Source organism: Euprymna scolopes, chromosome 4, assembly GCF_053919585.1.
Source record: "Euprymna scolopes isolate OS-2025 chromosome 4, ASM5391958v1, whole genome shotgun sequence".
NCBI classification, from domain to species: Eukaryota; Metazoa; Mollusca; class Cephalopoda; order Sepiida; family Sepiolidae; genus Euprymna; species Euprymna scolopes.
The window spans coordinates 47,120,868-47,146,073 of NC_136485.1; positions in this window are offsets into that span (position 1 = coordinate 47,120,868).

The following is a 25,206-nucleotide window of genomic DNA, read 5'->3' on the forward strand; positions in this document are numbered from 1 at the left end:
TCTTAGAGTGAGGAGACAGTCTTAGTGTTCACATTGTAGATATGAGATGTGCATGTAAAGACATTTTAAAACACATGATATACAAGACATATAATGACAATTTCCACTTTACCTTTTTGGTAGAATTACAACACAAAGATGACGTTTATAAAAACACATGATGGGTTTATTTCCATGGACCGGTCGTGGTTTTCTGAGTCAAGAATTCAAAGCTTCACATTCTAATTTTCAAAGGTGACCGTCTTGGTTCTAGACGTTCGAATCCCAGCCCTTATCATGTAACAATATAAATGTTGGAATCTTGATATAGGTTTGAACCACGCGCGAAAGTCTTTTTGAGTAAAAAAATAAATTAAGTCATGCCAAGTAATGTGAAATGCATTTTGTTAAATATTGTTTGTGTAGTGCATGTTTAAAAAAAAACACGCGATTCGAGAAATCTAATATATAAAAGGCTATATGTTTGACTGTCTGTCAGTCTGTCTGTCTCGCTCCATATTTTCAAACTCTATCCATTCCGAAACTAAAAGTCACAGAGCAGTGCTAAGGCCTTAAATTATTAGATATTTTTATGAACCGTTCTTTTATGGGTCTTAGGTGCTCAAACAGCGGAACACTGGCGGGGAGCCACAGGCATGTTTTGTACAGCAGAGTGAACTTTCAACTTAAAAAAAATGGTTTCGATTTAAGCTGATAGCAGTCAAGTCAGACTTTTTAAAAACTTTTGAAATATCTACGATATATTGGTAACAATATAATAATTAATTGAGTCTTGGCTCTACCAGATTCAAGCGTGTTTTACGACCGAGCAACGCGGGGCGGCCTGCTAGTTACTGTATATTTCATAGTTAAATACATGTAGCCTTATGAGGTTCCCCGAGATTTGGAAGAAAACAATACCATTTAATCATATAAAATTGCGATTAATTGTCGTGGCTGATTTTTTTTATATAAATGAGTCATTGCTTACAAATATTAAAAAGCTATTCGCGGAGAAGAGTTCATTTTATTATTTTTTTTTGATAATGATGAACAATACGATGAGGTGATTAAACATGGATGAAATACGCATAAATTTATTACTTGAGAGCACATTCGACAGAATGTAACTTGAATAAACCCATGTGTTAGTCAGTAAGGAAGCAGTCATCTGTTATTGCCTTACACAAATGAGAAATTCTGCGAAAAAAATGTTCTTAGAAATTCCGTTATGGCTGAGGTACACTAAGAAAGAAAGGAAAGTTCTTTCCAAAGATGGAATATGAGTTATTGCTATGAATACTTTACTGGGAGAAAGCAGAGATTGAAGCTAAGTCGAGCACCTACAACGAAAATAACGGTAGAGTAGAGAAAGGCTAATAATGACTCGTGTTTTTGAATTTTGGGGATGGATATTGATTATATTATTATAAAAACCTAGACACCTCAAAAGCATGTGGACCAGATCTTATCCCGGCTGTGCTATTAAAAAAATGCTCTGCCGAGGTTGCTCCAGTTCTGTCCAAACTTTACAATAAATGCCTTAACGAATCTTGTTTTCCCGACTGCTGGAAAACCGCCTCTGTGGTACCAGTCTTCAAGAATTCTGGTGAAAGAACTGACCCACTAAATTATCGCCCCAGTAGCCTCCTCCCGCTTTTCGCCAAAATATTTGAGTCCTTAGTTAATCAAGCCCTAGTCCAGCACCTAACAGCTGCTAAACTCCTGACTGACAAACAATATGGATTCAGGCAAGCCCGTTCAACAGCAGATATCTTGACTGTAGTTTCTGAACGTATATACCGTTCATTGGATAAAACAGGGGAGGGTAGAGCGGTAGCCCTTGATATATCTAAGGCTTTTGACAGGGTATGGCACGATGGTCTTCTAAGGAAAATTAGATCATATGGAATCACTGGAAGAATTCATAATGTAATTAAATCCTTCTTAAGTAATAGAAAAATCAAAGTTGTCCTTGACGGACATACATCCAAACAATATGACATAAATGCGGGAGTACCTCAGGGGTCTATCCTTGGACCTCTATTATTCCTGATATTCATAAACGACCTCCCTGATAATATTGTTTCGGAGATGGGTATATTTGCCGATGACACCACTCTCTAAAACAGATATGAGGGGAAAACAAATGAACACATATCCAAGGCAATGACAGAAACACTAGAGGACGACCTCCAATCCGTAGTGGAATGGGGATAAAAATGGTTGGTCACATTCAATGCTGCTAAGACTAAGCTTGTTTCCTTCAATAACTACAAGAAACCTTCTCTACCACCAATAGCAATGGCCAAGAACACATTGCCTGAAAGTACTTCTTTTAAACTCCTCGGCCTAACGTTTACAGGGAATATAAACTGGAATAGATACATTGAGAGCATTGCCAAGGCTGCTGCAAGGAAGGTTGGCTCCCTCTACCGTGCTAGAAAACTACTTACGCCTGCCAGTATCCTATACCTCTATAAGGCAACCATTCGCTCATGTATGGAGTACTGTTGTCACATCTGGGCTGGTGCATCTGCTGCTTGTCTCTCGCTCCTGGACAGGGTTAAAAAAAGAGTCTCCAACCTGATAGGTCCTGAACTGTCATCTTGCCTTCAACCTCTGTCCCATCGACGAGATGTTGCATCCCTCTGCCTGTTCTACAAGTACTTTAATGGTGAATGCTCTGACGACCTGCAAACACTTGTACCTCCCCGACGTAACTACCCCCGACAAACCCGACAAGCTACTAAGTCTCATCCCTTTACAGTAGAGATCCCTAGGTGCAAGAAAGCCTTTTACTCCAATAGTTTCTTCCCCAGAACTGCGGGTCTTTGGAACTCCCTTCCGGGATTCTGCTTTCCCAACTGCAATGATATGCAGAAGTTTAAGTGTAATATTAACAAACATCTTTCTACTCTTCTCCCCTCATAATGACCCCGCTAATTAATTCCCTAATAGTATCACCCTGCTTCAAAGTGGCACTGTGCCTTGTTTGGGGTGAAAATTGAATAAAAAAAAAAAAAAAGATTATTCGAACTACTTTTGTGCTCTAGAATGTATTTTTCTACATAGTCACCACCATTCTCAACACACTTCTGCCAGGAGTTCAATGACGTATCTCTGCTTCAGAGGTACGTCGGTGACAGGGGTTGCTTTCTTTGAGTCTCACACTGTTAATATCTGCAACAGAGAGATTAACATTTAAGGTGATGAATGCATAGTTTCAGTTAAAATGACAGTGCAATCTTCAATCCTCTCTGATCTATTTGGGCGGAATAAAATAGGAGGTATTTTAACATAGTGCGGACGCGTTTATGCAAATGTCGAGCCGTATGCGAAGAAAAAAGACTATAAAAAGAACGTGTGCACAGACCGACGATTCTGCACGTTCAAGAGCACGTTCGAGAGCAAGTTCGAAACGGCGTTCGAGAGGACAGGACTAAGAGAGAAAGAAACACCATGTACAAAGTGACGTCATGGCAAGGAAAAAGGAAAAGACTATAAAAAGAACGTGCGTACAGACTGACCATGACGTTCAAGAGGACACAAGTCAGAGAGAAGGAGCACAATCACGTTTTATTCAGCAAAGTATCCGGAAATAAATGTCATTGCTGAAAAAAAAATAAATAAAAAATAAAAAAATAAAAAAAATAAATAAAAAATAAATAAATAAAATAAAAATAAATAAATTTAAAAAATAAATTTAAAAAAATAAATAAATAAAATAAAATAAAATAAAGGAACCAAGGTTACTTGTCTCATAAATAAATAAAATAAAATAAATAAATTTAAAAAATAAATTTAAAAAATAAATAAATAAAATAAAATAAAGGAACCAAGGTTACTTGTCTCATGTGCTTTGCGACGTACTCAACTTAAACGTGTTGAGTCCTGAGTATTTACATGTTTTTAACGCGTAAGTAAGCGAGTACTATGCTAAAAAAAACTTCACCACGAAAGCATTCTATCTACCATCATCAGCTGTCCTGCTGATTTAACAGCTTCGGCGACCAGGGCTTTTCAAATTGAAGAGAAAGGAGCACGATCACTGCTTATTCGGGAATATACCCGGAAATAAATGCTGGTGTTACAACACGAAAATCTGAGTTCGAGTTATTCTTTATCTTAGTACCCTTTGCGACATAGACTGCATACGACCTGTGGGTCATGCGTATAAACGTTTGCACAACGTTACAGTATTACTTTAGGAACGCGCCTCGTTCAAATACTTTAAATGCGCATGGAATAAATTTAGCATATGTGCGTTTGTAAAAGCCTCGCCGATCGATCCGGTGCGTCTATACACTAAATTGATGTATTTGTCAGCTTTAAAAGCCTGTAATGAAAGTAAATACGTAAATGTATTTCAACACCCACATTCTCACACGCTGTCTCTTTCACGCATACAACGATAAAGGGTACATTCTCATCCTCTTATATATACATTTCTCTTTCTTATATACACATATACAGTTTTCTTATGTATTTGATTTATATATTTATTGTGCCGCATATTTGTACGTACGTATATATTCTCTCTCTCTCTCTCTATCTCTCTCTCTCTCTCTCTCTCTATATATATATATATATATATATATATATATATATATATATATATATATATATCAAAGCCAATGTTTCTTTGTGCGTAACAGAAATCGATATGTTAATAGTAAGAAAACGAAAATAAGTTTCAATAAGGATTAATGTTCTCACAGAATCTAAAGAGATCGTTTAAATTTTCTTTTAATGTTATATAAGGTCACTAGCGGAAAATATCGGTTATGCCCATGAAATAACTGAAACCTATTAGAAATTAAAGAAATTAAATTCATTTCTCTAATTAATTTTCTTAGTTTCTTAAAACGGAAATGATATAAAAGAGAAAATAGCGCAGTAAAGTATGTATTTAAAATCAGCCATAAGTTTTATTCGTATTTTTATGATTTAAGATAATTACATTAAAAAAAAAATAACGCAGTGTTTGTTAATCCAGTTTTCGTCTTACAGCTGTAAAATGTTTTGTTAAGATAAAGACTTCGTTTATGTTTTTTTTAAAGTAATATTTAACTTAAGCACAGATTTGTTTTTCGAAATAAAATTCAAGGCCTTCTTTTTTTAATTTTTTATTAGGTTGGTGCAAAAACAATGTCGTTTTTTGACGTATAGATATCTGATACAAACGACATTATTTTTGCACCAACCTAATATTTATCATTAAATTCACGCTAATGACAATACAACATTGACTATTTACGAATATGTTGTCGGGATTTAGACACAAAACCCCCAAGCAATGCCGAGCGTCATGCTAGCAATTCACACCCCTATTATAATAAAGTTTGTTTCTTTTTTTGTTTTTACAAAGGAGTCATCATCTATCAAGTCCCGGATGCCACTCGTGGATAAGTGTTAATGAGTGTACAGTAATTAAAGGGACACCATCGTAGTGATCGTTAGTAATGGAAAGTTTGTAAATTGGATTAATTAAGAGGACGGCTCATCAACAACTTGTTTACGTTAGAGTTGAAGACAACCATATTGTAGTCCGCTGGAAAGCAGGGAAAGAGAAGAGAGTTCAACAGGCGTGTAGTTCTAAGGAAGACACATTGTTCATGGAACTTATGTTTATGTTTATACACAGATAAGAAATGGGGGGCATTATTGGTAGTGGATTTAGCAAGATGAGTATTTTTCGTGAAAGTTTTGCGAGGAGGAACCCTAGATTCGAGCTCAAACGAGCAATTACCATAAAAATAACGATAAAGCAGAGACGGACTCAACGTTTCTTCTGTGACAAAGAGGTTTCAGGAAAGAGAAAAGGGTGCCTCCAACTAAGCTACGATGTCTATTTTTAACTCTGTTAAGGCATGGTAAAATATTTGTAGCAATTGTTTCTTCGTTGTTTGATTTAATATATACAAAAAAGTACAAAAAGGTTTCACAAATTAATTTTCATACTCACATGTATTCCGGAATGGTTTCTGTATATATTATTCATTAAGAAGAAAATCCACATTAAAGAAGTAACCTAATTTGCATAATACATTAATGAAAATCTATTATGATAATTATCTCCATGTTACTGTTTGTTGTAATAGAATTGTTTTAATTGTTGCAGTTATAAATATTATGTACAGTTGATTCAATTTCTTTTTAATTTATTTTATATTTAATTTAATTAATTTTCAATTATTTTTACCGTCATCAGTTTCCTTAAAAAAAAGGAAGTTTATAAAGCTAACTTGAAGTTAATTTCCCCTTTATTATACGAGAGTTATTTTCCGTTTGATTTTTAAATACGAAATTTATTTTTACATAGGCATCACCACTTATCAAGGCCAACAGGCCACTCAAGGATAAGGGTTAATATAATAAGTCCCCAGACACACCCCTCCACCGTACTGTATACCGATACTCTATGGCTGACTGGGATAGCTTCCGTACATTCATATCTGATTTATCTCTACACTCCATGTTTAAAAAGGAAGTATCCTCTATAGTATCAGATCTGACCGAATGGTTAATTGTAGGCATAGACCGATTCATACCATCTAAAAATTCCAACACAAACCTAACAGCCAGCCATGATTCTCCCAAGAATGTGCTGCTGCTATCGTACACTGAAATCACTTTTTCCATAGCTACAAACGTAATCGATGCAATGAGACTAAAGGTGCTTTCAGGAATGCCAGCAACCACTGTAAATGAGTAATAAAAATGCAAGAGAGCTATATGCCCAGTCTGTTAAATCCAAGGTAGCTAATCAGCGGCTTGGTTCCCACCAGTTTTGGCAAATAACAAATAGGATCCTGAACAGAAGTGTGCATTCTATCCCAACCATTATGGACCAGAGGTCATCTCGTCAGCGTCAGACAAGGCCAAACTATTTGCAAAGAACTTTGCAGCTAATTCTACCCTATATGACGAAGGCCATCAACTCCCCATATTTCCTACTATAACACAGAACAAGCTAGGTAACATACAAATATCCGTGCATGAGGTCGCCAAGCTAATCAAGAACATTGATTCCAGTAAAGCAACTGGCCCTGATGGCATCCCAATTATAGTGTTAAAAAAGCTTCAACCAGAACTCGCTCCCATACTTACGAAACTATTTAAGCGCTGCCTTAAGGAGAAGTGCGTTCTGACTCCCTGGAAAACCTCATCAGTTTGCCCTGTATTTAAGAATTCAGGTGATAAGTCATTTCCCTCTCGGTACAGACCAATAAGTCTCCTGTGTGTTATGAGTAAGTTACTGGAATCCATATTAAATAGAGAAATAGTCAACCACCTCAGCAGGAATAACCTTCTTAGTGACACACAATATGGCTTCAGCTCTGCAAGATCTACCGCAGATGTGCTGACGGTTATATCTCACAGGATTAATGAATCTCTTGACAAAGGTTTCCTTTCTAGGGCAATTGCTCTTGACATATCAAAGGCCTTCGACAAGGTATGGCATAAGGGTCTACTTCACAAGATTGTTTTCCCAATCATTAAATCATCTCCGATAGGCTCATAAGAGTAGTGATCGATGGACAAAAATCGGAGGCCTGCAATATAAATGCTGGATTTCCTCAGGGGTCAATCCTTGGTCCAACTCTCTTCCTGATTTACATCAATGACCTCCCGAAACACATACTTAAATCAGTCGTTGACGTCTATGCTGATGACACGACCATCTATAGCAACACATCAAAGGCTGTAAATGACAAATTTCTCTCTGATTCTCTCTCCTCTGATCTCGAACGCGTGGTTCAGTGGGGGAAGACGTGGCTGGTTACCTTTAATGCATCCAAAACCAAACTCCTACCCTTACATCATAAACGCTCTGATCCCCATCTGGCATCAATTGGGATGGATGGCTCTCGTCTTGGTGAGGCCCCGTGCTTTGACAAGCTTCTGGGTTTGGCCTTTACTCCTGATCTGAAATGAAACACGTACATCAAGTCTGTTGCCAAGGTCGCTGGAAAGATGGTGGGATCCTTCTACCGCTCCAGAAGATATCTCACTACTGATGCAATTCTCTATCTATATAAAAGCCAAGTACGTCCAAAGATGGAATACTGTTGCCATATCTAGACAGGACTGCTAAAAACAGCCTATCCTTCTTTGACAGAGTACAAAATAAACTTCGTGGCTTAGTGGGGGATGCCCTTTTCTCTACCCTGCAACCTCTCTCCCACAGAAGAGACGTTGCGAGCCTATCCTTTTTATCGTTATTCCATGGCAGGTGCTCGCCTGAACTCCAATCTCTGGTCCCCCCCTCGCCAATCCTTCACGAAAAACACCCGTTTAGCTGAATCCACTGTGAAAAATTCCCCCACTCTTTATCTGTGCCTAAATCAAAACGTGGATTCCATGAACAAAGCTTCTTTCTTAGTACTGCACGCCTGTGGAACTCTGTTCCGTCTGCCTGCTTCCCACCGGACTACAAATTCGATGTCTTCAAGTCCAACCTTAACAAATTCCTAATGAACCGCCCCTTAAGTAAACAATTCATCAAATCTCCACACTAACGTAATGCACTTGCAATAACCCTTATCCCTGAGTGGCTTCCGGGCCTTGATAAGTGGTGATCACTGTGTAAAAAAAAGAGTATACAGTAGAAATTAGACAATACAGTAATCGTTAGTAAATGGAAATTCGGTAAATTTGTTAAAAGTGGGACGGCTAATCAAGAACTTGTTTATGTTAGACTTGAAGACAACCATATTGTAGTAAGCTGGAAAGCAGGAAAACGGAAGACAATTCCACATGCGTGCAGTTCTAAAAAAGACTCTCTGTTCATGGAATCTATGTTCAGCTGTAGGCACAGATAAAGAGTGGGAGGAATTATTAATAGTGTTTTCAGCTAAACGAGTGTTTGTTGCGAAAGTTTGGCGAGGGGGGACCATAGACTGAAGCTCAGTCGAACACTTTCCATGAAAATAACGATACAGCAGAGACAAACTCGCAACATCTCTTCTATGAGATAGAGGTTGCAGGGAAGAGAAAAGGACATCTCCTACGACGCTACGAAGTCTATTTTTAACATGGGTGTGTTTTATACTGTCATAAACCCAACATGTGATTCACTTTCAGGAAAATGGTACGAAGTTCGGATATTCCGTGTATGTTAGATAGTATGTAACTAAAAACTCTCCCGCCAATGTTTCAATCTGGCAACGCCGGGTATATACATCTAGTAATTAAATATTTTTTATGCACTTTATGTAACTTGATATCACCTGAGTTTTTAGTGCACTTTTCGTGGGTAAAACAGTTCAAAAACATTAAGACACATACTGCTAAGTATTTAGATGAGTAGTTGTTTAGGAACACCAATTGCCGTAAGTTGTGAAGTGGAAGTATCTGTCGTAAATTATACTTCATTTAATTCTTTAAGTTATGATTGTATCGTTATTGTTGTGATGTTTAATCTAGGAATAACAATGAATTGTTCCACTTACTATGACGAATATGTCTCTCAGCTTAAGTATATACTTTTGGCAGTTGGACAGACATATAACTGTACTGTTTATTTGTTGTATATGTTTTTCTTTCAATATATTCCGTTTCCCTTAAATACAAACTTGTGTTTTTCTTTCGACAATAGTTATTCCGCTGAACTATCTTCGAATAAACTTTAACAAATGGTTAGGCAGCTAATCTAAACGAAAGAAAACAAGAAAATGCATCAGTTTTTCATCGTCCAGCATATTTCATTTTGCCAATAAACTTGAGAAATAACCGGATCAGAATAAGTGTATGTTGCACGATTATTGTTTCACGAGAAACTCCTCTCAGGGATTATCCATTGTTTCGCAAGATAGAAACACATATTCCAACACATGTGTTTGTGTGTATAAGCGCCCACTCATTTATTGCCTTTGGCTTATATGGTCACCTTAGCCATTAACGGAGCCACTCTGAGCTGTAAATAGCAGAAGAATGATACATTAGTGAACGTGCAGGAATCGATATCGGGACTATGAATAGTTGCATAGGTTTTAGTGACGAAGATATCACACCAAGAAAAAAACTTATACACGCACAGACAAATACATATGGACAGTTATTCAATGCGCACTTTACACGAAAAAAACAAACAAAACAAAAAAAACAAAAGAACTGGGAACTCAACCGCAAGGTTAAAAACCTAATGCAATCGGTGCATCAGCACACACACACACACACACACACACACACACACACATATATATATATAAAGTGCCAGCAAAAAGAAAGTCCGCACCTGTAATTTTTTCATAAACTGCAAATTTAAGCAAAATTTAATGTTACTGTTTAAACAACCTATACCCCATTTGATTCGTCTTTTATTCCTCCATAACTTTACCTGCTCATATTTGACTCTTAACTGAAATATTCTAGTGTTCACGTCAATTAACAAAAAAAAAAACTTCAAATTGAAAAGGCAAAAGAAAGTCCGTAGCAAAAAATTCGCTTAAAACCAGCTTAAATTATCGCCCCTAAATCGGTTTGAAATATCCACCAATAGGCAACAAAGCATCTCTAACCGTAATTGCTGTTGTTCCAGATTATAGAACGTAACATTTAGTCCATATGCCACGACATTTTCTTAGTGTTCGTAAGGAGCTCATTAATCTCCACCTTTCTGGTTTATCCAATCGAGAAATCGGCCGCAGATTGAAATGTGATGAGAAAGCGGTACGAAAGATTGTGCAAAAGCGCCAAAACAACTGCAGTGTTCGTGATGCCCCCTAAAGTCTGGTCGTACTAGCGTTACTTCTAACAGGAAAGATATTGCTATAAAGATCCGCAGCCTAAGAAACAGATGTGAAACGGCCCCTCCCAACGAACAACACTGCAATCTTGTTAAAAAGTGCTCTCTTTCTACTGTCAGAATAAAGGGATTTAATTTGCGAGAATATGTTGCAAAACGCAAGCCAATGATTTCTGTAAAGAACAGAAAGCAGTGTCTGGACTTCGTCAGATGCAATGAAGATCATGACTCTTCATGTTATTCAAAAGTGCTTTTTAGCGACGAAAGCAACTTCAATAGGCTAGGCAGTGATGGTAGGCATTACGTCCTTCCGAGGAAAGACGAAGAATCTAATCCTAGGTGCCCAGTTTCATCGCTGCAAGGTGGTGGAGGTCCAGTTTCGGTGTGGGGTATTATTAATACCAACGGTCCAGGGTCTGTATTTCGCTTGCCAGGTCGAATCAATTCAACCAAGTATATTAATATGTTGACTGAGAATTTTCTACCCTACTTTGACCGGAATTTGGGTGATAATCCCATCTTCATGCAGGATAATGCTCCCATTCACACAACTGATAATGTCAAGAGGTTACTGGAAGAGCATGATATTCCGTATTTGGATTGATCTGCACAATCTCCAGACCTCAATCCTATCGAGAACGTATGGCATTACATCAAGTAACAGCTACGCAATTATAAAATTTCAAATTTGGATGAACTTTGGACAAAAGTTAAAGAAGTAAAGGGGTATTACTGCAGTCTAATTCAAGGAATTTCCCAAAACTTGCAGGTTGTCAAATTGTAGAAAGGCTATGCTACTAAATATTTACTAGTTTATTGTATTTCTGTTGTATTTATGTTGCATCAATGCCCTAAAGTTGCATTTAAATAACAATTTTCAATTGTGCGGACATTCTTTTTGCCTCCTCAATTTTCAATTAAAAGTCAAATATGAACTAGTAAAATTATAGAAAAAAGGTCAATCAAATGAGGTATACGTTGTTTAAACAGTTAAATTAAATTTAGCTCAAATTTGCAATTTTTGAAAAAATTTCATGTGCGGACTTTCTTTTTTCCCCCGTATATATATATATATATATATATATATATATATATATATATATATATATATATTTAGCCATTCACATAAAATACTGTTTCCGAGTTCATCAGTGTGAGAAGGCAAGCAACTGCCTCATGACAGGATAAAAACTCGATCGCCCAAACGACAGGCGGAGCTTCTAACCGTTACGCTATGCGGCTGTTGCTATACGGGCAGTGAACATATATATATATATATTATACACACACACATATATACATGTACATACATATATACACATACATATATACATACATGAGAACAAAGAATTTTTCAAAACACTTTAAGAAGAGTTAAAAACATGTTTAATTTTCAAAAAGGAGACACAAATACATGCATATATGTATATATATATATATATATGCACACATATGGATGTATATATATATATATATATATATATATATATATATATATATATATAAGTGAAAGTGAAAGTGCCTGTCTGTCTGTGTATCTGTGTATCTGTGTGACTGACCGCTTCTTTTTTTTTTTTTTTGCTCAATATACATCTCCAAATACCCGGGCAACGCCTGGCACCCATGCTAGTATATCTATAAAAGTGAAAGTGTCTGTCTGTGTGTGTGTGTATCTGTGTGTCTGTGTGTGTACATTTCCCTACGCAATAACCCTGTAAATCTTTAGTCTACAGACTCGAAATTTTATATACGAGGTACTGAGATTTTGCAAAATCGATGAGATTGGTTTTTGGCCAGAAAATTGGCGATTTAGGGTTCAAAGTTCAACGATCTCACCTTTGAGAACTCTACCAATCTCCTCCGATAATTTTCGGCCTACACACTTGAAGTTTTAGATATACGTTCATTGGACATGGATCTAACCTAATAACTTGTTTTGAGCCCGAAACAATAAATTTTAAGGGTTCATAATAGGGGTCAAAGTTTTAAAAAACTTGACCGCTTTTTATTTTTTGCTCAACATATACCTCAAAATACCCGGGCAACGCCGGGCACTCATGCTAGTATATATATATATATATATATATATATATATATATATATAAGTATTTATTTTAAGACTATTACGGTTTCCGTGAGCCATAGTTTCATTTACACAGGAAGTTTATTTAGACAAGAAAAACTTAGAACTCGTATCAACTCTTCAGTATCCCACAAAATCACATTACGAAGTCAATCCGAAAAATGTTTGATTTCATCCCGTGTAAACTTATTAATTTCTTAGGCAACCTTTTTGTATCTAAGCAGCATTCTTTCATTTAAGAAAATATTTTTAAGCAACAAATTCCCCTCGTTTGATTACATCATTTCTTGTATTTTTAGATTTCACTAATATTTAACTTTTACATTCGAAATCAAAATGGTTAATAGATGTTCCATATGTATCGCAAGTAGTTTTGATTCTGTCGAATCATTTTAAGGTTGTTTGTTTTAGAATTATATTCCTTCCTCTAGGTTTTTGATCATTGTTTTATCACCTGGAGATTATTCCACGAAGAATCGAAAGTATTCATGATGCGCATGAGACATTTATTAATCTTTTTAGTTTGGAATCAGATACTTATAGGAAAATAGTAAATATAATACAAGTATAATCAAGCAGAGGAATTATGGTGTTTTTTTATAATGTTTGCTTACATAAATGTATATATATATATATATATATATATATATATATGTATGTGTGTGTGTGTGTGTTGGAATGAGTTATATGAAACTTAATATATAGAGTATTCTAACGCATGCAAAACTTTTTATTTGAGTTTTAGTCGGGGAAAATCGGTGGAAAAGTGTGAAAATTAAAGAAATTTAATTTGCCAGGTGAAGTCGAGTATGCATGAAGGTTACGAATATGCATGCGTAACGTAACAGCTATATATATATATATATATATATATATATATGTGTGTGTGTGTGTGTGTGTGTGTATGTGTGTGTGTGTGTGTTTTCGAAAGATATGTGGATGTGAGATTACATGTTTCCAGTGTGGAGATTGGTTGATTAAGCTTCATTCGGTCAGTTTTGAGTCCAATTGGTAGATGGGAAATGTTAAGTCTATTTGCTGAATATTTGATGTTTGTGTGTGCGTCAGTGTGTGCGTGTGTAAGAGTGAGTTGTGCGTTCTGTGCGTGTATGTGTGTGTATGGGTTATAATCTGTGATTTCTTCTTTCCACATGTGTGCGTGTCTGTGCGTGTGTGTGTGTGTTCCCGTGTGTGTATGTCTATGCACGTAAGAAGGAAAGAGATAGAAATAGAGAGAGAAAGACAGGGAGTATGCGTGTGTGTGCGTGCATGCGTGTGCGTTCGCGCAGACGTGGCATGTGTGTTTCGATAAGGTTGATTTGGTTCGTGCGCGTGTGTGCACACATGTAAGTGCATGTATGTGGGTGCACAGTGCTGTGTTGGCTTCTGTGTTTTCCATTTACTTGTCTCACCATTTTTTAGAAATCCCTCACAGAACAATTCCAGATTAGAAAAAAATTAAACCAAAAATCAACTTATCCACATACATCTTATCAAATAGTTAAATAGACCTTAAATTCTGTTTAACTCGCAAAAGTAAGATAGCTAACTAAAAAAGGACCTTAAATAATTCGACCGTAAATTCCGACTAATAGAAACATTAGATAACAAACGAGACAAATCAAATGATTCTTTAGTAAAAAGAAATCAACATACTTCCCTATGAAACATAACAACACAAAAGAACTAAACACCATGAAAGTATCTGGAACTTCAACCCTCAGAAGAAAAGCAAAACCACTAGTAACGTAACCTTTAAGTAAAACCAAGCACTCGAAAACATCCGTAATAACAACGAAGTGATTATAAACGAAACAAAGGCAGTGCCGTAGAAATCATGGAAAAAAAAAACTTATAAAACGAAAATTATAGAATTACAATGACAAACACTACTACAAACCTATTATTACCAACATAAACAACACCACCATTTCAAAAATCACAAAACAAAGTACAACACACAAAAACAAAATTATTAAAAAAAGTAAGGAAAAGACTTGCTCACAAATTTCATTACACAAACAAACATCTTTTACGGACTACCCAAGGTACACAAATCAAACAAAACATGCCATCGTCACTAAAAGCTCAGAATATATTAGCGCCCCAAACCCTAGTGGTCTTACATTTAGACCCATGGTAGCAGGACCAGTCTGTCCGACGAACAGACTTAGTCCATTTATAGTGATCCTATTACAACCCTTTACCAATCAAATCAAGAGCTACATAAGGGACAACATTCACTTTTCAAGTTCCTTACCAAATACAAGTAGAAAACGGGACATTTGACGTTAGCAGTTTATACAGCAACACACCCCATGACTTAGGAAAAAAATAATATCATACTAGATCAACAGACACACGCAAATATAACACGAGATTCACAAAATAATTCGTCATCGAAAGTACAGACATAATTCTAAACAATAATTTTTTCGAGTTCAACAACGACAATTACATTCAAATAAAACCTGTGTATCGCTTTATTGCAGCCCAATATTTTTTTTAATTTCGAAATTGCTATTAAACGGAGAGAAGTGAAATTTGGTACACTGAAAGAGACTTACGAAGATGCCTTATCTCCCTGACTCTTGTGGAATTTGAACTAATATTTTGTAAATTAGACTAATTTTTCTATTTTCTGGTAACTTTAAGTGTATCATCTTATTGCAAGTGTCTAAAATGTATATTTCCGGTAATAAAACAATATTATAACTTTATCTGTCTATTTATATCAAATAAAGAATATAAACAGTAACAATATTAACAAAAACAAGAACGAATTTCACATTATTTTGTTTAAGGAAATATTTATTTATCAACATAACTCCCATGCTTCAAAATCCCTTTGAATAGCCTCTTGTCAGTTGATTATGTTAATCGGCGGATTTATTGATGATGTAATGCTATACGAAACTTCTAAAAGTCTTCCTTCAAAGTTCATCCTTTGACGAAAATTAGACACCCCCTTCATAAGCTTCCATCTTCATTATTGGGCAGAGCTGCTCAATTGGGTTTATATCTTGTGAACAAGGTAGCCATGTCATCAAATTTTCTCCACAAATGCCTAACGACTTAAGGTAGGATGTCGTAGCCTTGGTTGAGTGGGATGGCGCATTATCATGCATAAAAATCAATTTGCAGAGACGCATCAATGGAAGGTCATCAATCCATGCTGACAAATCCTCATTAAAAAAAATATAAGACTTGCTTGTCATTTTGACACCTTCTACCACTCGAAATGGTCCAATTAGTTAATCGCATATTATCCAGCCCAAAACATGGCCCTTCCACTTCCCTGTTGACGACAGAATTGATGAGGGGAAGGGAATCCAAGAAGACTCCAAATCTTAACCCACCCCTCTGGCCCATCAAAGGTTACTCTTGCCTAATCGGCGAAAAGAATATTTTCAAATCTGGTTTTCATGTATTTCTTAGCTCAGGCCAAGCCTTTTTACTTATGAGTTTGGTTTGAAACAGGTCGTGCTATGAGCTTAATGCTTCTTGCAATTTCGCTTAAGATATTTCAGCGGATCTTTCTGGACACTTTTGTCAAATATAGCAGCACTGTTGCTAACCAGTTGCTTGATAAGTTGACGGCTAGTTTTTCCAACATCACGAGCAGAGACTGACTTTCTTGTATTTTTGTCCTCCTTCCTTTATTTGATTTTTGGATTTTCAGCGAATGAGGATAATGGTCTTTGATGCCTTCCAAGCTCCTTAGCTAGATCTACGAAAGATAAAACTTCTGTAAGGCATGCAACAACACGTTCCTTTTCATTAGCTGTCAATCGACCATTACTAGGCATTTTGGGAGACCTGCAATAAAGTGATACACACTTTCAATTACCAGAAAATATAAAAAAATAAAATAATTTTCAAACTATTTGTTCAAATTCCACAAAAACCAAAGAAAATAATTTTCATCTTGTTATGCTCTAACAGTGTACCAAATTTCACTTCTCTTTCAAAATTAAAAAAATATCGACCTACAATAAATCGATACACAGGGTTTACAAGGCACAGCAATGGGAACAAAAATGGCCCCGACATACGCCACTCTTACACTCGCCCATGTAGAAGAGATTATATTAAAAGATAGAATAAACATAGGTCAAACACACGAAAAAAATATTTATAAAATCATGGAAAAGATACCTCGATGACTGCTTCACCCTGTGGAAACCGATGTGAAGAGACATCAAGGACTTACACACTCAAAAATTGAATTCACCCTTGAACAGAGCTCTACAGAATTATACTTCCAAGACATACTAATAAAAATTAAAAACAATAACATTATCACAGACATCTATCACATACCAACAGACCACCAACAATATCTACACTTTAAAACCCATCACCTCAAAATCTGCATAATACCCATACCTTAGGCCTTATATGTAGAATCTGCACCATAGTCACGGACAAACACCTCCAAACAATCCGACTTGACGAACTACGAATGAATCTAAGAAGAAAATACCTACTACAACTTATAGACAAATGTATCCATTGACGAAAAATATACTAGAAAAACAATTGAGAACCCCAAAACGAAACAAAGAACAAATCCTAACATACGTCTTCACATATAACACAAACAACCCAGAACTTTTCATAGAGATAACGAGAAACGTTTTCCTACTTAACCAAAACAGCAAACTACCTTAAGATAACAAAAATAATAAAAAGCAAACGCCAACCCTAAAACCTAAAACGCATTTTTAGTCATCTAAACTCAATCAAGCAACACAAAATGCAAAAAACCAACGACGTGGAGTTTGTAACGTAATATCAGAGGGAAACACATACATATTCATAAACCTTACACAAATATTCAAAATACAAAAGACCCAGACTGCACCTCTAAAAAACACAATACATAATACACATACATGCATATACATATACATACATACACAGTACATAATACACACACATACACATACATACATAAACATACACAAGACGGTCATTGGCATACATGCATATATATATATATATATATATATATATGAACACAAATATACATATATACGCGTACACACATACATATCAGTAAAAATACACACATATATACATATATGCAAACACAATGCATAATACACATACATACATATAAATAAACACATGCATACATATACATACATATAAATACACACACATAAAAATACATACACATAGACATACATATACACATGGGTACATATATGCACATATATATATACATACACTTACCTACATATACATACACATACATATATGCACTCAAACACATACACACATACATGCACATACATACACATATATATGCATACATACACATACACTTACAAATGCTTACATATACATATACACATGCATATATACATATGCACACATGCATATATACACATATATACAAACAGTATATATACATATATACGTACGCACAAACATATATACACGTATACATATATACATACATATACACATAGATATACACACATATACATACCCATGTACATAAACATACATACACCTATACATACATCTATACATAGATACTATAATGATTGCAGATCAATTATTACATGCTTCCTGCATTTCAGGCCTTCACGCGTCACAACTTTTCCATCGCCACAGGACTATTTTTTATAGACAAATGCCCGAGGAAGTATCATAGTTTTAGCTTTGTACGACAGCTAAATCTCTCTCTGGGTTCAAAATTTTTACATCCAGCAACAAGTAAGAGCAAGATAGCCAGCAATCAGTCAAACTACATACCAGCTTAATGCGGGTACTGGTCTCCCGCTTTATAGTTTTTTTTTAAATCAGAGATTTGCTTCTCCGAGAGGGGTTGCCTTCACCACGGATTACGGGAACCCTCTCCGCCCCACTTACACATGGAAATAAACACATGCGTACATGCAGATGTACGCCAACATACATATGCAAACATAATCCCGTAGAGGCACACATATACGCATATACATGCATATGAATATACATACGTGCACACATATACATGTAAAACACACATGAAGAAACATTCAAAAAGTCATAAATAGTAAGTGACATACATACATACATGCAGTGGAGGCAAATTTAAGATAATGCCCATTTTCCAAACTGGCAACTACTTTACTTACTAACACAAGAAAAAAAAAAAATTCGTAACAAAATTCACTCCCGCATCAAAAATATCCCAATAACAACACATATAAATAAACAAAACACAAAATACCCTTACACGCACATATGATTATACAAGTGTGCACCCGATACACGAATAAAGACAAGAATGATGAGGCACACACACACACTCACACACTTACGCACGATTCACCTGCACGCGCGCGCACACAACCACACACACCCACACACCCACACAACCACACACACATACACACACACACACACCTTTACGCACGCATACCCTGCACGGGGACGCACATTCCTATTCAATATAATATTGATTCCTCAAACTAAGCAAACAACTAGAAACAAAATGCACTATTCTGCTCACATTCAATGAAGAAATATCTCTCTAAACTAAGACAATTTTAATCAATGTATATATATGCACGTGTGTGTATATGTATGCGTGTGTGTATATGCTATGTTAATTTTTTATATATTTATCGCTTATTTTCGATTTTATTTATGTATATATATGTATGCATATATCTATATATGTACATATATATGTATGTGCGTGTATATATATTTTTTAGATAGGCATCATAACTTATCAAGGCTCAGAGACCACCTGAGGATAAGGGTTAAAGAGTGTAGAGCAGTCAATTGGAACAATAGAGTAATCGTTAGTAATGGGAATTCGGTAAATTTGTTAACTTAAGTGGAATGGCTCATCAAGAACTTGTTTACGTTGGGCTTAAAGACAATCAGATTGTATTCAGCTAGAAAGCAGGAAAACGGAAGACAGTTCCACAGGCATGCACTTCTAAGAAAGAAGCTTTGTATGTACGTTTATATTGGTGAACGACCTTATGCCTAACCATGCCCTCGTGGTGAGACAAGTAAATGAGATCACAAAAGCCAACACAGTACGGCACGCCCACTTACATGCACCTACATGCGCGAACCAAATCAATCATATAAAAACACTCACAAACGTCCGTGCACGCACACACACGCACGCACGCACGCACGCACGTGCACACACACACACTGCCTGTCATTTTCTCTCTATTTCTATATTTCTCTCGCTCTTAGACTTACAAACACACACACAAACACGAGCAAGCACACACATGCACAGACACGCACACATGTGGAAAGAAGAAACCACATATTATAACCCATACATACACAGACACGCACAAAACGCACAACCACCACTCACCCTAACAAGCACGCACGCACTTACACACATCAAAAAAGGGGAAAAACTCATAAAAATATTTACCAAATAAACTTAACACCTCCCACCCATTTAATAGACTTAAGATCGAATGAACTATTAAGCAATCTCATTGGAGACATTCACTCTCACATCAACATATGTTTCGAAAGTACAATCGTACTAGTCGAACAAAAATTATCTCCATGATGGAATCCCATAAAATTTTCACCCTAAAACCAAGCTTTTCATTAAAACTTTTTAAATAAATAAATATTCGAAGAGAACTAAAGAAGGCTCGAAACGCGCCATGAAGATATTTAAAACTATTAAAAAATGATAAAAGTCTTAAAAATGATGCTGGCTACACTCTTTTAAGCATACATCTTCCTCTTGGTGGAATTTCACAACAATTATTATATATATATATATATATATATATATATATATATATATATATATATAACATTCAAATCTAGATAAGACAACTGCACTATTTTATCATAAAAAATCGTCGGATTCGATATAGTAACAAATTTATAAGTGTTTAAAAACTGTACTTATGTGATAGCTAATGTCTTATTTTCGATTCTAGTTAATAGCATGCAAATCATACTTCTTTTTTAAGGTTGTGGAAATCACTTATATATATTGGGTACAATATAATATTCAATAGCGAATTGGCTCTAGACTAATAAATACAAAGTGTGCGTAAATCAAAATGTTCATATTTAAACGTAGTTTTCAACCGAGCAACGCTGGCCGGCGTGCTAGTATATACATAATATAACGTTGTATATATATATATATATATATATATATATATATATATATATATATATATATGTATATATATATATATATATATATATATATATATATATATGCGTGTGTGTGCTTGTGTGTATGTTTGTGTGTGTAATGACAAGATACGGGTTACGATTATGTGGTCTAGTTATATTGATGACCAAACTGTGAGTGGGTTAGAATCGATCAGTCATAGGTCACTTCTCACACCCGAAGCGAGAATAGCAAGAGTCAGTCGAAAAGTGTAAAAGCGAAAACAAAAGTAAAACAAGAGAACGCCTCAAAAAGGAAAGAAAGCTGCCAACTTTAAAAATCAACAACATAAATGTAAAAAATTATTTCTGAATGGAAAAATGGCGCTGAGATAAAGAGAATGATATCAAAGCAATGTTAAAAAAAGAGAAACGCAAGGTGTTTTCTTTCGGCGTGCTTTGCGTCAGATAAAACTAACAATGAGTCAGTTCAAGACGAAATATTTGAAAATAAAGTTTACGTGAAAATTAAGCATTTTTCTTATGTATATATATATATATATATATATATATATGCGGCAAAAAGAATGTCTGCACTTGTAATTTTTTCAAAAAACTGCAAATTTAAGCTACATTTAATGTAACTGTTTAAACAAATTATACCTTATTTGATTGGCCTTTTATTCTGTTATAATTGAAATATTCTAGTGTTCACGTCAAGTTAATAAAATAACTTCGAATTGAGGAAGCAAAAAGAAAGTCCGCAAAATGGATAATTGTATTTAAATATAATTTAGGACATTAATGCAACACAAATACAATAGGAACACAATGAACTAGTAAATATTTAGTAGCATAGCATTTCTGAAGTTTGACAGCCTGCAATCTTTTGGGAATTCCTTGAATTAGACTGCAGTAATCATCCCACTTTTCTTTAATTTTTGTTCAAAGTTCTTCCAAATTTGAAATTTTATAATTGCGTAGCTGTTGTTTGATGTAGATGCCATACGTTCTCGATAGGATTGAGGTCTGAAGATTGTGCAGACCAATCATAACACGGAATATCATGCTTTTCCAGGAATGTCTTGACATGGCCAGTTGTGAGAATGGGAGCATTATCCTGCATGAAGATGGGATTATCATCCAAATTCCGACCAAAGTAGGACAGAAAATGCTCAGTCAACATATTAATGTACTTCGTTGAATTAATTCGCCCTTGCAAGCGAACTATAGGCCGTGGACCAGTGGTACTAATAATGTCCCATACTAAAACTGAACATCCACCGCCAGGTAGCGTTGAAACTGAGCGCCTATGATTAAATTCTTTGTCTTTCCTCCGACGGACGTACTGCCTACCATCACTGCCTAGCCTATCGAAGTTGCTTTTATCGCTAAAAAAGCACTTTTGACCAACATGAAGAGTTATTATCTTCATTGCATCTGACGAAATCCAGACGGCGCTTTCTGTTCTTTACAGAAATCATAGGCTTGCGTTTTGAAACATATCCTCACGAATTAAATCCTTTTAATCTGTTCTTGACAGTAGACAGAGAGCAGTTTTTAACAAGATTGCACTGCTGTTAGATTTGGGGAGCCGTTTCCAATCTGTTTCTTAGGCTGCGGATCTTGATAGCAATATCTTCCCTGTTAGAAGTAACTCTAGTACGACCAGATTTAGGGGCATCATGAACACTGACGTTGTTTTGGTGCTTTTGCATAGTCTTTCGGCCGTTTTCTCATCACATTTCAATCTGTGGCCGATTTCTCGATTGGATAACCTGTAAAGTGGTGATTAATGTGGTCCTGACGATCACTAAGAGAAAGTCGTGACATATGGACTAAATGTTTCGTTGTATATCCTGGAACAATAACAATTACGATTAGAGATGATTTATTGCTGGATATTATAAACTGATTTAGCGGCGTTAATGCAAGCTGGTTTTAAGCAATGTTGCTGCGGACTTTCTTTTGGCCTTTTCAATTTGAAGTTATTTTTTTAAATTGATGTTAACAATAGAATGTTTCCATTAAAAGACAAATATGAACAGGTAAAGTTTGAGTGGAATAAAGGCGAATCAAATGAGGTATATGTTGTTTAAACAGTAACATTAAATTTATTGTAATTTTTTCAAAAACTGCAAATTTAAGATAAATTTATATATATATATATATATATATATATATATATATACACATATATATGAAAATTAACGCAGATATTTTAACGAGGTTCATACAAGAAAGCTCAATACCCAAGTAAGGCAATATATACTTTTTTTTTTACAAAAGCATTTGTACGACGTTACACATCCATGAACATATTTCGGTCAATCAGTTTCACTTAAATGGAGACTACTTCAAGCGTTATTGATCATCCAAACATAAAGTCCGTAATCGGACTGTATAAGTAATATTGATAGAAGAGGTCCAAATATACTTGTAACTGGCTGATTGAAACATTTGTTTGCTTACTCTAGAAAGTATTGCTTTGCTAATTCTACCCATTTCAACTAAACTGGAAATAGGTAGAATAAGCAAAACAATGCTTTCTAGAGTAAACAAACAAATCAAACAAGACCTAGAATTAAACCAGTGGGAAAATACTGCCGAAGCAAGCAATCACTTGGTTTAAAAAATATAGAAAACAAAATAAATGTACGTTTATGCAGTTCGACATCATAGACTTCTATCCCTCGATATCCGAAGAACATTTCAACATTTCCCTAGAATTTGTCGAGGCATACACTGATATATTCTCGGAAGAAATCAACATTATTAAAAAAATGTACTAAATCAGTTCTAATGAATAACTATTAACCAATGGATAAAAACTAAAATGACAAATTCGTTTGATTTGGCGATGGGTCCCAGGATTCTGCAGAGGCATCAGAACTTGTGGAATTATTCATTCTATATACCCTCACAAGCATGTTTGGTACTACGGATATCGGCCTATATAGAGATGATAGACTAGCTATAATAAAAGACTCCAACAAAGTCAAGAAGGATAACTTTAAGAAAATCATACACAAGGAAATGAAAAAAACTAGGCCTAAACGTAGACGTATTAGCTAACATAAAAATAACAAACTTCCTGGACGTTATATTAAATTTAGATAAAAACACATATTAACCCTACTTAAAAGATAACATTAATCCAATATACGTAAACCCTAAGTCCAATCACCCACCATCAATTATAAAACAGATTCCTAACTCGATCGTAAGTAGACGCAGCAATAACTCACGCGATGAAAATGTATTTAACAGGTCAACCAATATTTATGAAACAGCCCTAAAAATAGTGGATACGAAATTATTGATATCAAATATAAGCAACAAAACACCAATAACGATAATAAAATTAAAAATAGAAGAAAAAGAAATATAATCTGGTATACGGCTCCATACAATCAAATGTTAAAACAAAAACAAAGAAATTTCTAGATCTGATCGAAAAGCACTTTCCCGCAACCAACCCCTTACACAAAATTTTCAATAAAATACCCGAAAGTTATCCTACAGTTGCTGCGAAAATTTAGAGATGATAATTAAAGCTCATAATAATAAAATATTTAATAAAATCAATGAAAACAACAACAAAATAATTAATAAAAAAGTGGACTACATGACAAAAATAAAACTAACACAAAAAACACATATGTAACTAGTAGAAATAATAATAATAATAATAATAATAATAATAATAATAATAATAATAATAATAAACCAACTCGGGACAATAACAACCATACTAGAAATAATAATAAAAAATACTAATAACGAAATGCAACTGTAGATACCTAACACTCTCTAACCAAAAGCTTAGTTTATCAGGCAAAAATATTTGTGAAAGAAAACCCGAATAACAAGAAATATTACCTAGGTATGACTTCCTTAGATTTCAAAGTCGATATTATGACCACAAAAGTACATTCAATAATAAAAAAAACACCGCATGAAACAACGCTAGCAAACAAATACTGGGAACTCAACGAAAGCGGGCGTTCGCCAGTAGTCAAATGGAAAATAGTAAGACAAGCAAACACATGTAGAAACCTAGACGATCCATATAGATTATGCCTTTACAAAAAATTTGCTATCCTATACTTTAAAGAACCCCAACATCTATTGAGCTGTAGGAGAGAAACGGTGAACAACTATGTTCACAAGAAAAAATTTACTTTAGGAGGAAGAAACAAAATAATTTTAAAGCCAACAATAACAATAGAAAATAAACAAATAAAATAAATAAATAAACATG